At 53.0% G+C, this 13,851-nt stretch overlaps 1 protein-coding gene across 1 annotated transcript in view; it reads right to left on the reverse strand.

The window, feature by feature from the left end:
• Window positions 1–13,851, reverse strand: part of LOC146862121 (protein NipSnap homolog 3A-like) — a 216,502-nt gene that overhangs the window by 110,419 nt on the left and 92,232 nt on the right. The window lies entirely within an intron of this gene.

Below are 13,851 nucleotides of genomic sequence, written 5' to 3' on the forward strand. Positions count from 1 at the left end.
GACACAGTTACCAGGTACACTCAGAAGCTGTAGGTTACCAAAGACTATATAGCTGGTTATGGAAGGGGGTGTGCATCCCGCTTCAGTGGCTGCAGTTCACATTTATAATTTTTTGCCCGATCTGGGCCAGCTGGGTAAATCATTAGGGGAGTGAACTCTTATGGGTCGGCCATTTTGACAGGTCATTTTTAAGTAAATGGGGCACCAGTAGAAAGTCACTTAGTATGTAGATTGTTGAAGTTAAAGAAAATGCCATTTACACCTTCAACCACGATATGAACAGCTGTGGGAACTGTTTTCAAAATGGAAAAATAATGAAGATTGGTCCTTAAAGGAGTTACTAGGTAAGTCAGTGATTTTAATTTGTTTAATATCCTGCAAGACGGTTTTCAGAGGTTAGACCTTATATGCGTTAGAAAGGTAATTTTTCCTTCCTGTAACGATTAACATTTGTGATTTCCTGATGAACTAAAATAATTCAAGATCAGTTTGGCAACCAGCTTCCTTAGCAGATGAGAAATTGTTGTGTTATAAAATGATTAGAAGAATATGAGAGAGGAACCGAGGGTTTGAGGCCTAAAGGAGTTAAGCAATTGTTGATAGCCTTAAAGCCACCGCATCAAGCACTACTAACTTTGGCTTTAGGAGTTTTTGGAGGTAATTTTGTTAGAGGTGTAATGGCCTTCAAGGTGTTCCAGGCAGGTACATGCTTTAAGGATATTATGAGGGTAATAGAAGAATTCGTTGTTACTGAATTGTACTTTAAACCTATTGACAGTGTGGTTGGAAATGTTTTGAGCAAGCCTTAAACTAGTATACTCAGCGTAATTGTGTCTTAACAGAGAACGGAGATTTTCTAAGCAATGGGAAAGACCGTCTGTATAAGACAGGGAGGAGAATATTATTATCTCGCCCTTTAGAAAAATGTAGATACAAGAGTTGCACCATGACAAAGTATGTTGCACGTTTATCTTTTTTCCTGAGACCTCTTATAGACGTTAATTTTAATTTGTGTTCTGTTAGGTGAAAACCAGAAGAGGGACTAACGGGAGGAGATGAGGAGCTGTAACTACATCAAAGAAGAGAGAAAAGGGAGGTGCTGTTCAAGGATATTATAGACTCATTTATTATTATTTTTTTTTTAAACCTTTATTAATCGCAGTTGCATCATTTTACAATGTACATTCACCATCCAAGGTGTCGGATCAGTGAGACAATAAACACACGTTTCCAGATGGTAAGACACAGCCATTCAGCCGGCAACCCGGAGGTCCGGCGGCGATGTGCAGGTGAACATTTGTATAGGAATTAGGTGCGTACATTGTGAAAAGGTAGGCCTATGGTGCTTTTCTGTGTTTTGTTGTGGTGTTTCTGAAGCGCATTACCAGCAATAGAGGATGGCGCTGTGTTCCAGCCCACATTGCGGCTATTTCGGTTGCCACCCAGGCCCTTAGCGGGAGTCGTACAGGACACCGTGGTTACCCCCAAATGCCAAGGCCTCCGGGCAGCTTAGCACCAGCGTCGTGTTCATAGTGTAGGCTGGAGCGCGACAAGGAGGTTTCGGTATAGCTCACAGTGACATATATGGCAGCGCATATATCCGACGAGCCCAGTGTGCAGCTTCGCAGTTCAAGTCTATGTGTGTGTTACGTGGCGCGCATCCGTCCCTCCAGCATTGTGCCCCTCAAGCCGCTAAGTGTCTGGGTACGCCTGGTATGCAACTCTGTGCGCTCCGGGTAAGATCGTTCCGTGCTTTCCGGGCGTATCCGTCCCTTGCGCGGAGTGTGCACCATCACTGCCTCATCAGCAGTATTCAGGGCACGCTAGGTAGGGTAGCGCTTCGGGGGCGCCGGACAACGCATCCATCATTTGTTATCCGTGGTTAGGTAGGGATCCGGTCAGGGAGCTTAACCAATAACCAAACTGTTCCCTGTGTATGTGCTGCGATAGGGGGGATCAAGATTAGGGTCGTAAACTCAGGCGGGGTCAAGGGTAAGGGGGGAGGAGGGAAGAGGAGATCATTCTGCGTTAGAGCGGTAGGGGGCATCAACTGTCGATTGGGGCACAGCGGGACCACGCGATATACGCGGTAAGCAGCAGGCCGGAGGGGGGGGGAGGGGGGGGGGGGAGAAGGGGGCTGTCAGAAAGGCCGAGAGCCCGTAGCGCCGGTGTCCGCACCCTTTTTCTCTATGTATAGGGCGCTCCTCTGTGCCTGGGAGGGAGCGGCTGGGTAGGGCGGAGTGATCATGTCTTCCCGTCTGGGCCCGTAACCGGGTACTGTGCGCGTTGCTTCAGACTGCGGCAGCAGCAATCCCTGCGCGCGCGCCATGGTTGTACAGCGAGTGATTCCCGGCAGCAGTCTCCTGTAGGGCAAAAGTTAGAGGCGCTAGGGGGCAAGCAGAGGGGGGCGGGAGCTAACTCTGTCACGGTCTTAGGGATATCGCTACCCAGCCAGCAGGGGAGCGGTGCTCTCCAGAGACTCAGGTTATCCCTCGGTCCTGGCAGGCCACCTGAAAGGCTGTGAGGAGGTCGTCCCAAAGCTGGGCGACGGGGAACTTCCGGAGCCCTGCAGTTTCCTCGCGAAGAAGCACCGCACTCTCCGCCTGTGCCCAATTAACGAAGGAGGCTTTCCAATGTCTGATGTGCGGGGGGATTGCTGCCTTCCAATGCTTGGTGAGCAAGCGTTTGGCCGTTATGAGACCCATGTCCCAAAAGCGTGCCTGCACTTTGTTATCTTTTGTGCGCTTATACAACCCTAGTATGCATGCGTCCCATGTGCGCGGTAGTCGTCCATCAGCACTGCGCGCAAGCAGAGACAATACGTTGTCCCAGTATGTCTGTATACCAGGACCATGCCATAGCATGTGTAAGAGGTCCGCTCCCGGTAGCGAGCACCGCTGGCAAGCTGCATCTGTCCGCGAGAAGTATCTTTAAATCTTTTCAGGTGTGAGGTATGCACGCTGCAGTATGTAGTATTGTATAATTTTAAGGCGGGGGTTGCGTGGAATGTTGGTCGGGCTGGCCAGTATCATCGTAACATTCCTTGTCTGTCCAGTCTCTTCCCCTGTCTGTCGCCCAGCGCTCCCTCAGTGTTAATGTGGATGGTTGCGAGTGCGCCTGCAGTGCCTGTGCTAGCCAGTGTATGACGTGCGCGCCATTGCCCATAACGTGCAGATATTGGATGAAGGTATGCGTCGGGGGTTCCACCGCCATGTCGCCCCAGGAAGTCGTGAGCGTACGCATGAGGGAGGCATGCAGGAGGAACTGTCCCGCCGGGAGAGCCGTGTCTTCAGCCAGGTTGGCGAACGCAAGTAAGTCGCCATCTACATATAGATCGCTCAGCGTGTCCACTCCCACTTGTTCCCATCCAGCCAAGTGGGCCTCCGTGAGCGGTCCCGTCGGGCCAGGCATGCCCAAGAGTGGCAAACTCGGGGCGTATGGCGTAGTCGCGCGCGTGAGGCGGAGGCACCGCAGGAAACATCTGCGCGCTACCGCCAGGTAGACCTGGGAGGGGCAGGGCGTGCGGGTTATCGGGTGGAACAGTGTATTTATTTGTGTTCGTGTCCAGGCAGCCGCGTGCGAGGTAGTGTCCTCAAGCTGCTTGCCGCACAGCCATCCCGCCACCCATTGCATCTGTGCCACGAGGTAGTACAGTTCCATATTAGGAACTGCCAAGCCCCCGGAATCCGTGGGCATGTATAATTTAGCCAGCGCCACTCGCGGTCTCCCCTTGTTCCAGATGAGGCTACGCAGCAGCACCTCTAGTTCGCGGAACAGCTTGGTGGGAACATACAGAGGCATATTTGCAAAATAATAGAGTAGGCGAGGCAGCACTATCATTTTGGTCAGTGCCACACGACTAGGCACATTAAGGGGTAAGGTGTTCCAGAAGCCAACTTGTGCTCGGACAGAAGCGATTGCTCGAAGGAGGTTCCCCTCCAGGACGTCTGCTGGGGTTCTGTAGATCCTTATCCCCAAGTAGCGGAAGGTGGTGGGGTGCCACCGCAGCCTGTCCCCTCCCAGCCGGATGTCGCATTCAGGCGTTGCTGGGCTAAAGGGATAGGCTCCCGACTTGGCCCAATTGACTCTCAGGCCCGACATCTCCTCAAAGGTGCGGAAGACGTCAGTGAGGGAGGCAGGGATGGCAGTTATGTCCCTGACGTACAGCAGCAGGTCGTCCGCATACAGAGACACCGCATGCAGGCCATCCGCCAATGGAATTCCCCATTCCAGTCCGTGCGTCCTGAGAGTCGCGGCCAGGGGTTCCATGGCCAGTGAAAACAGCAATGGCGACAGCGGGCAGCCCTGGCGGGTGCCCCTGCGGACCCGGATGGCAGCGGAGAGGAGGCGGCCCGTACGGACTCGGACTGTCGGTCTGCCATAAAGTAGGTCAATCATAGCACTGTATCCCCCCCCCAGCCGATATTTCTCTGCGACCCCCCTCAGATACGGCCACTCGGCTGAGTCGAAGGCCTTCTCCAGGTCCAGTATCAGGCATCCCGCCCTTGGCCACTGCTGCGTGGCGTATTCCTGTACCCGAAAGAGGCGGCGGATGTTGTAGGAAGTGTGGCGTGTGGGGACAAATCCATTTTGGTCTCGATGCACCAGAGCGGGTACATGAGGGGCCAGCCTCCTGGCTAACGCAGAAGCCAGGATTTTATAATCCGTGTTCAGCAGCGCCAGTGGGCGGTAAGAGCCCACCCATGTGCTATCCTTGCCAGGTTTAAGAATAGAGACCAGTATGGCCTCATTTAACGTTGGGGGTAAAGCAGCATCTTCCGCTGCCGCTGTGTACATTCGCAGTAGTTCCAGGACGAGGATGTCCGAGCCAGCCTTGTAAAGCTCAGCCGGTAGCCCGTCCGGGCCCGGGGTTTTGCCATTGGACAGGTTAAAGATGGCTTCTCGGAGCTCATCTGACTCCAGCGGGGCTCCCAGCTCGTCTTGCTGCGCAATAGTCCGTTGCGGCATTTGCAGGGGGGAGAGATAGTCGGCTATATCAGGATGAGGGACTGATAGGCGGGAGCGATACAATGCGTCATAGTGGGCAGTAAAGGCGTCATGTATGCCAAGTTGCGTGTACACTAGTTCCCCCCCCTCCCTCTGTACGGCCGTCACCGGGGTCGAGCGGGCGTCCTGTGAGATCAGCCACGCTAAAAGTTTGCCTGGTCTGTCGCCAAGGTGATGTGTTCTCGCCGAATGCGCGGCATAGTTGACATTTCGGAGTCGCTCCAAGAGGCGTGCATGTTCCGTGTGGGCCTCGTGTAGTGGGTCCCCGTCTCCATCCACAGCCCCCTCCTCTCGTGCAAGCAAGTCCGATTCCAGCCTAGTTAAGTCCCTCTCTAGTTGGTGCCTCACATGCCCCTGTGCATGCAGGCAGTGTCCTCGGAGCACCACCTTGAAGGCGTCCCACTCCACCTGTGGATTGGATGCCGTACCGGCATTATCCTCATAGTATTGCGCGGCGCGCTCGAGCAAGGCATCACGGAAAGCCGCGTCCAGTAACAGCGCAGGTTGTAGGCACCATGTGGGCACGGGGGGTGCGGGCGGACCCAGGCCATGGACTTGAAGTGTGGGTTGTGATCAGAGTGCGTGCGGCCCATGTATTGTGTGTCTGTCACGTGGGGTAGGAGGTCAGTAGACGCCATGAACCGGTCCAGGCGGACATGCAGGTCGTGAGCGCCAGAGTAGTAGGAATATGTCCGCGTCCCCGGGTTGCGCTGCCGCCAAACATCATGTAGATCCCATTGCGCGGCCCATTCCAATAGTGCTTTCGTGGCTCCCCTTGTAGAGGCGTTAGCTGGGGGTGGGACGGAGCGATCCGGTGTGATGTCTAAAGTGCAGTTATAGTCACCCCCTATTATCCATGAGGTTGCATGCCAAGTTGCCATGGTCGCTGAGAGCCGCGCCAGGAAGCCGCCCTGATCGACGTTGGGGGAAAAGAGGGACACTAGTGTAATAAGCTGGCCATCTAGCCTGCCCTGCGCAGCTGTATACCTGCCCTCCCGATCCACCACAGTTTCTGTGGTTTCCCAAGGAGTCCCAGGGCGGACCCATATCAGTGTTCCGCGAGCGTATGAGGAATATTCCGTAGCATACAATTTCCCTCGCCATCTACGGTGTAGTGCCCGCACCTCAGCTCCGTTCAAATGGGTTTCTTGGAGCAGCGCTATGCTGACTTTATGTCGCTTTAGGTATGAATAGATAAGATAACGCCTAGCCGGTGTGTGCATTCCCCTGACGTTCCAGGTGCATATTTGTATATTAGCCATAGCAGTCGCGTGCGTGCGCGCCTCCCTCATCCCCCCAGGGCGTGGCCCCCATCCCAAGGGTCCCCCAGGTCCAGCAGTCCACTCCCACCATGCAGCTAGGTTGAGTATTGTGTGCGCAGTGTCGTGATCTCCAGTAGGGTAGGGGGATAGGGAAGAAAGGGAACACATAAAGCCTTAACATGGCAACAAAGTCCAAAATACCAAAAGGTCGGCTGCACAACGGTTCGCCGTCCAAACACTCAAGTGAGCTCGTGAACTATACAGTCTTAGGGGGATCTTGTGGTTTATATCTTATCAGTAACCAAAACAGTGCAGTCCTGGAAGTGCCCTGCATCTCTCCTGGGTGGGGTGTGCAAGCCACTGCTGGCCGGCGGACGTCTAGAGTCTGTTGCTCAATGCCTTGGCAGCTGTACGCCCAGTTACCAGTCTAGTGGGGGCGAGGGCACCAGGGGGGGGGGGGCATGTCCCCCTCCGAGTGGTTCCTGTGGCAGCGGGCCGGCGGTTAAGCACTGTGGGGCACATTTGCGTATATGCGAAGTGGGTGAATGATTCACGTGCTTATGATTAGAAAATGTACTCACAGTGTCCAGCTCCGTGTTCGAGTCCCCCAGAGCAGCGACGGTGTGGGCGCAGGGAGGCCCTAGGCAGGTCTAGTGGTAGGCGGGGCAGCCAAGCAGCAACTCAGGTAGTCCTGTGTCAGTCCACCACCGGGTCCCGTCAACCAAAGAGATCCGCTGTTTGCGGCGTGACCTCCGGGGGCCCCCCAGAGCTCTGCGTATCCGGGATGCCATAGATCGCCTCATCGTCCGTTGAGGACACCGCCGGGCTAGCGCCCGGGCGGAGCGACGGCGCCGGGGAATTGCTGATTTCCGCCACCTTGCGCAGGGCATCCCGCTGTTCCTGTTGAATGAGGTCCACCGGTGGGGAGCGGCTCATCGCTCCTCTGACCAGCGGCGGCGTGGGCGACCTGCGGCGGTGCCGTCGTCTTGATCCTCTGACCCTCTCCGTCGCGGCAGCTCCCAGCGCCCTTCGCAGCGCGTCCGGCATTCCTCCATCCAGCCAGGCCTCCGCTTCCTCGGGGCTCGTGAAGAAATGTGTCTTGTCTCGCGCCACCACTCTCAGTTTGGCTGGGAAAAGTAGCGAGTACTTGAGGTCCGCTTCGCGCAGTCTTCGTTTTACCGCCAGGAAGGAATGCCTCTGTCTCTGCACTCGCGCTGTGTAGTCCGGGAAGAACATCACCGCGGCGTTGTCTATGGTGACTTCCCCTAGGTTCCTGGCTTCGCGCAGTATGGCATCTCGGTCTCTGTAGTTGAGTACCCGAAGGAGAAACGGTCTAGGGTTAGAGCCCGGGGGGAGCGGTCTCGTGGGCACACGGTGGGCTCTCTCCACCACAAAGTATGGGGAAAGCGCGCTGTCCGGTAGCAGGTCTCGTAGCCAGTCCTTGACCCTGCGGGCAGGATCCGCCCCTTCCCATTTCTCCGGTATGCCCACTAGGCGGATGTTATTTCTTCGTGCCCGGCCCTCCGCGTCTTCAGCTCTACCCTCTAAGAGTTCCACTCTGTTCAGGTGGTCTTGTACCTTTGTTTCCGTCTGTTTCGCCGCTGGCTCGACATCTGCCATTGTGTCTTCCAGCGTTTTTGTGCGTGCTTGCAGCTTTTTATGATCAGCTGGGAGGTGGGTTAAGTCTATTGCCACGCCATCGATTCGGGTCTCCAGGGAGGTGCTTGTCTGCTGCAGGGACTCTTCCATCCTCTCCATGGCTGCCAGAACGCTATCCAGCTTCACCGCTACGTGCTCGGTATCCATCTTGGGTGCTGCTTTCTCGTGCTTTCCCCTCGCCGTTGCAGCTCCCGGTCCGGTGCGCGTTCGCACCCCTCTAGGCATGGAGCTGGTGGCGCGTGCAAGGTATTCTTCCCTGTCGCAGAGGAGCGGAGGCCCGTCGTGCGCGGCGAAGCACCTCCGCGACGTCGAGGCCGCCGTTGCGGGTCCTATACCACCTCGAGGGAGAGGGGTGGCTCACTCCTCCATTCCAGCGCGGCGCCGGGCTCTGCTGCTCCAATCCGCCAGGCCGCGTGCGATGCGTCGCGGTCACCGCGGGCCCAGAGGTTCCAATCAGCGACGGGTCCAACGGCAGCTGGTCTGGCGTCTGATGGCTCCCTCCAAGGGGTTGGGTCGCGCCTGTGCCCCCTTTCCACTCCGCGTTCGCGGTCACCCCCCGCAGCGGCCAGAGGCGCAGGAGTTGCGCTGCGCGTGTCCAGGGGGTCCAGCCTGGCGCCCCGGCAGCGGCCTCAGTGCCCTCGGGCAGCGGCGATATGTGCTGCTGTGTCCTTCAGTGGTGTAGCCCCTGTCCAGTGCAAGTCCACCCCCAGCGTCCAAAGACTTGCAGGAAACTAGGAGGGGAAAAGGCTGCCTCAGTTCAGCTGTAACCAGGCCAGAGCGCGGGGGGAAGGCAGAGCCTTTGCGTCCCTTCGTAGGCCTGGGGACCTCCGTTGCTGTTTCCCAAAGGCCATCCCAGCCCAATGGTAGCTCGAGGGCAATCGCTTACATGCGGCAGTGGCTAGGCACCGCGCCTCTCCGGTGCCACCCCGCCGCTCCCAGGGCCCCAGTCATACAACTCACTCGTAGGCCGGGTGCCGCAGGCTGCGTCTTCTTGTCCCCTCCGGGTTGTCCCCAGCTCGCCACCGCCTCCAATTAGCTCTTCGTGGGGGAGGGGGGGTCCCCAGGTGTCCCCAACTGCATCGCCTGTCTCGCGGGGGCACCCCCGCAGCGGTCGCGGGCTTCCTCTCGGTGCCGCGATAGCTCCCCCGCAGGCCGCAGCACGAGGCCCAGGGAACCAGCTGAAGCCGCGGGCTCGCGTAGTCGCGGTCTCCCGACTCGCGCCCAGCAGGACGGCCAGGGTCGGTGCGGTGTCCCACCTCCGATGCACTCCAAAGTCAGCCAGGGCAGGCAGGAGGTCCCGGAGCAGGTCCGCCAGCAGTATCGGGCAGTGTAGAGGAGTTTGACGGAGAAACGACCCAGGGCAGGAAGGCTCAAGCGGGAGCTCTACCCGGGCACGTCTGCTCTCATCGCGTGCTAAGCCACGCCAAGGATATTATAGACTCATGGCTAGTTCTACTGGTTGGAGTATGCTTTATCAGTTTACTGGAGCAATCATGATGGGTTGTAGTTTTTTTTTATTGGAATATTATTGGAAGTTTTCTTTGCTGCTGATGAATTATAAAGTTAAGAGAAGCATAATACTCCCCTCCGTGTATTTAATGGAAGCAAGACTTTCTTTCACGTTGCTCAGAAGATCTCCATTATGAAGTAATACATACTTTGAAAATAACAATTAGGTTTATGGAGGACTTAACTCAATATTTTTTATTCCATAGACGATATTATGCAAAAGAATATTAACTCATCATCCGAGGCACTAGGCCATCTTCTAATACGCTTGGATCTGTGGCACACACTTCCCCTCATACAAATAAATATAATACAATCAAAAATACCACTGCTTCTGAAAATCCTTAAAACTATTTTTAGGTCTCGCCTGGCGAAAGCAGCGCATGCGCTGCCCTCGTCATGGAGAGGACCTTTTGGAATCAATTCTCCCCGTGAGCTTACATGAACACGCCTGCATGGACAAAGATGGCTGCTCTCGCCATCTGTCCAAAGCAGACAGCATGCGCGTGTCCGTACGGACTGTGGACATTCCGACGCCATCTTGTTCTAAATAGCGTGTTCACCACGCTCCCGCGCTCACTCCCCCCGCCCGTTCACTATGCTGTCGCACCTAACTGCGTGTGCGTGCACTTCGCATATGAAGCTGCATTCCTTACTGCATGTGCGCGCGCATTGTCTCCATCACTCAGTCCCTGCCCCAGTGTTCGTGTCACCCTGTTACTGTGTTTGTGCATTAGAAAGATGCAAGTTAACACTATGCCAAACGCCAACTCAGGGTCTGTTTCCTAACCCAGTCAGTCTTTCTAAGCTTGAGGAGTCTCCCTGGTGCACCCGACTTGATTCAGAGCGCCCTCATCCTTACATTTCTATTTATTTGCGGTTTTGTTTAGCGTGAACCAGGCCCTGTGCCCCATCAGAGCGCTTTAAGAGAGATCAGCGACTAAAACAAATTTACCAAGCAGGCAGATTGAGAAAGAAAACGGGCCCGGGTTACGAAATAAAAATGGCACCATGAGCAAACCAGATAGCTTAAAAGTGCCCCACATTTGCAAATCGAAGCAGTTTTGAACTTATGAAGACATGCTGAAGCCTGTGTAGGTGTTCAGCAAATGTATGTCAGACTGCATGACCCTGTACTTTCTGCAGGCAATGCTTGTTTGATATCGTAGAAATCAGCAGTAAAGACCGGCCCAGCAGACCATCAGACAGCCACACAAAGAGCAAGAAACCCGGCTCACACAGCGACCCGTCAGGCCAGCCTTTCTGGCACTGTCCGATTGCCCTACACGGACAAGGACAACCTTATTTAGCAAGGCATTAAAAAAACATAATGCACATATAGAGCACTTCTGTTACATATTGTAGATTGTATCAAAATGTGGCAGAGAGAAATATAAAAGGTGTGTGCAGTGGCCTTCGATAGCCTGAAGTACAAACATGCCTCCGAACTGGGATTTGGCATGGTTGCACAAATTCACATTTCAAGGTATCTCATACGGTTCTGTTTGTTTTTAAGAGCTCCCAACTTTTGCCACAAAGGGGACCGACGTACAGGGATATAAACCGATGTGTCCAAGATCACACGCAGATAATCAAAACATTTTTCATAGACAACGCTTAATACTGCAGTATTACCATTTCATAGTGCTTTCAGATGTTAAAATTAGGTATTGGAACAGCACCCAATGTATCAACTTCAGTTCACAGAAGATATAAGGTGGAGTCTGTCTCAGTGAGATTCGATCTTCAGACATTGCTGCGCACAGCCGCCGTTCATGGTCGCACAGAGACTGTCCCGCTTACCTATCGTTTTTTTGGGTCATATGTGCCAGACTTTTTGGGGCTCAGATGAGCCATTTTTAGTACTTTTGAAATTCCAAGTAAGGGAAGCAGGAGAAGGAGGAGGCTGTAACATCTGCAGGGTAGAAAAAAAAACGCAAGGGGGTGCCGGTGGGAAAGCCTCCCCGGAATCAAGATAAAAGTCCAGGGTTAGACGAGGAAGCACACGTTTTATAAGAATGTTCGCCAAAAACGATATTCACAGGGTTGGTTTTGTCAGCCTTGTGAATGCCATTCAAAGTGAAAGATTTGAGGAAACCGGTTCAACAAGAAAAGATCTCTCAAGCTGGATTTCGCTGGTTTCTTTTTCATGAGAATCACGCAGGACCGCTGATGGGCCATGCTGAGAGCATGGGGTGAGGCTCACTGTGCCCTTACAGTGAGGACCCGAACTTGTGGTGACCGCATTGCACTGAGTCCAACATATCGATGCAGAGGGCGAGTGCCCACTTGTGCTGCTGTGGCTGGAGCAGCAGGATGTGACTTAGTCAGTGAGAGCTGGGGAAGGACTCGGGAGATGAAAGAAACAAAGCGCCACTAGAGTGGCTGATTTGATCTCTTGTACTAGGACTGGTTTTAGTTTTCAGTCTAGCCCTGCTTCCGTAGAGAAGGTGACCAGAGCAGTGGTATGTCCAGTGTTTAATTTGTGCCGGTGGTTTCCGGTGCACGGCACCAGCACTTAATTATCATCATCGGCACTTGTTACCGTCTGCCACATGATGGTGCTGTTTAGCTAACTTGAAGATGAGCACAAGACCGTAGTTTATTAATTAAATATGCAGCATAAATGGCTAATACCTGCTGCTCAAGCCATTCTTACAGCTTTGGGGGCCTGGCAAAGTCTGAATTGTCACACGTATAGAAGTGTGATGGGGAGTCGTTGTGTTGGTAGTGTCACTGGCAACACTGATGGGGCTATGTGTTCAAGCTGAAGTGGCCTCCGGACGAGGGCCATGGCACTTACTTATTTTTTTACAAATTAAGCACTGTGTAACGTCCAACTCTTATCTGCATTTTCCTCCGATCCCCTTCACCTTGCACTCCACAGTCATCACCACCAGCAATTCTTGAAAGTCAAAGCAGTTCACCTAATGTTCAAATAGTTTTAATACATCTTTAATGCTAAAAGTTGCAATATCTCCCTCCAATGATTATTTTTCTAGTTTGTTGACTATAAATACTTGCGTTGCACTGTGCATCAGACCGTCGTAGAGCAGGTTTCAGGGTTTGGAGGGTCAGCTGCTAAACTGCTGGGGAGGGGGAGGCATTGCCTTTCCTGACCCAGCTGCAACAGGCCACCAATATTTGAAGTCAATCACCTGGCCAGCTGCAAAAACAAGGCCAACCATTCCGCTATGGTGGCATGGGGGACCAGCAGGCCATGTTTTTTGTTTCACAGGTACCACCCTTCACCCCTGCCGCAGAAAGGTTTGCCTTTGGACAACAAAAACGCAAACTTCCTCCCTCATAGTTTTATCCCAGCGTGTGGGGTACATATTTACTTTTAATGTCCATAATGATGGTGTGCATGGCAGAGCCAGACAATAATTAAACAACCATCGGCATATGTAGTGAATCAGCCACTTTTGTGGTCTGACACCCTATGATGACCCTCAATTACCACCATTCTGTACTGACTTAAGTTTGTTCTGTCTTTTAGTGGAATAGTCTTTCCAAGAATAGAAGGTATGGGATGTTGAGGTGCAGTCTTGTGGGTGGTGGTGCACACATGTGCTCAATGTTGTATACTGAGGGATTAAGTGTATAATGTTATTTGGGTTAGGTGAATTATGACTTTGACCTATTGGCTTTGACGTGGTCTAATGTCATTCTGCCTTCTGACTTTACCTTGCTTCAAACTTTGCTGTGTGCACAGTGGTGCTTGTAAGTTGTGTGGATGAGAATTATAGGTGCTTTCAATTCCATCCTGCTTTGGGCCTTTGTGTGCATGGCTTAACTAACTCTGAAGCCATTTTCTGTGCCTGCACGAAGCTGCAAAGTGGGGAGGGCATGGTCTGCTCTTTCCTTTTGTTTTTCGCATTTTACTGACTTGAGAGAACTGGTTCTTATCAGAGGAATGTACATGGTTTGACTTTTAGTCATAGCAAGGGCCTGATCAACCATTGCTCTGACCTTAAAGCAAGCTGGTACGGGCTCTCATGAGAACTAGGGGGCGTGGCTTGCTAGAAGCTTCGCTGTGTTTTGAATGTGTATTAAAAAGGGGAGTCTGCACTGGCTTGGTGGAAGTTCATCCGTGGAGCAGACGTGCTGTCATGGAAAAAGTGGTGTCACCTCTGAGCTTTCACTCGGTTCAAGCAATGGACTCTCCTTGAGCAAAGCGGGGTGAAATGATGGAGCATTAGGTGAGGTGTCTCTGCTACTAACTGTCTCTTGATTCTTTACTGATTCTTTCCTTCCCTTCTTATTTTCTGATTCATATATATATATTTGCCTTGATTGGGTTTCAATCATACTATTGATATGTTAGAGTCTGCTATGTTAGGTGCATTTGGCTTACTGTGTGATGCTATTTACTAATAAATACATCCCTGATATACCAATTCGTCTTTTCCTT

The sequence above is a fragment of the Triturus cristatus genome, chromosome 2_2 (assembly GCF_964204655.1).
Source record: "Triturus cristatus chromosome 2_2, aTriCri1.1, whole genome shotgun sequence".
NCBI lineage: Eukaryota > Metazoa > Chordata > Amphibia > Caudata > Salamandridae > Triturus > Triturus cristatus.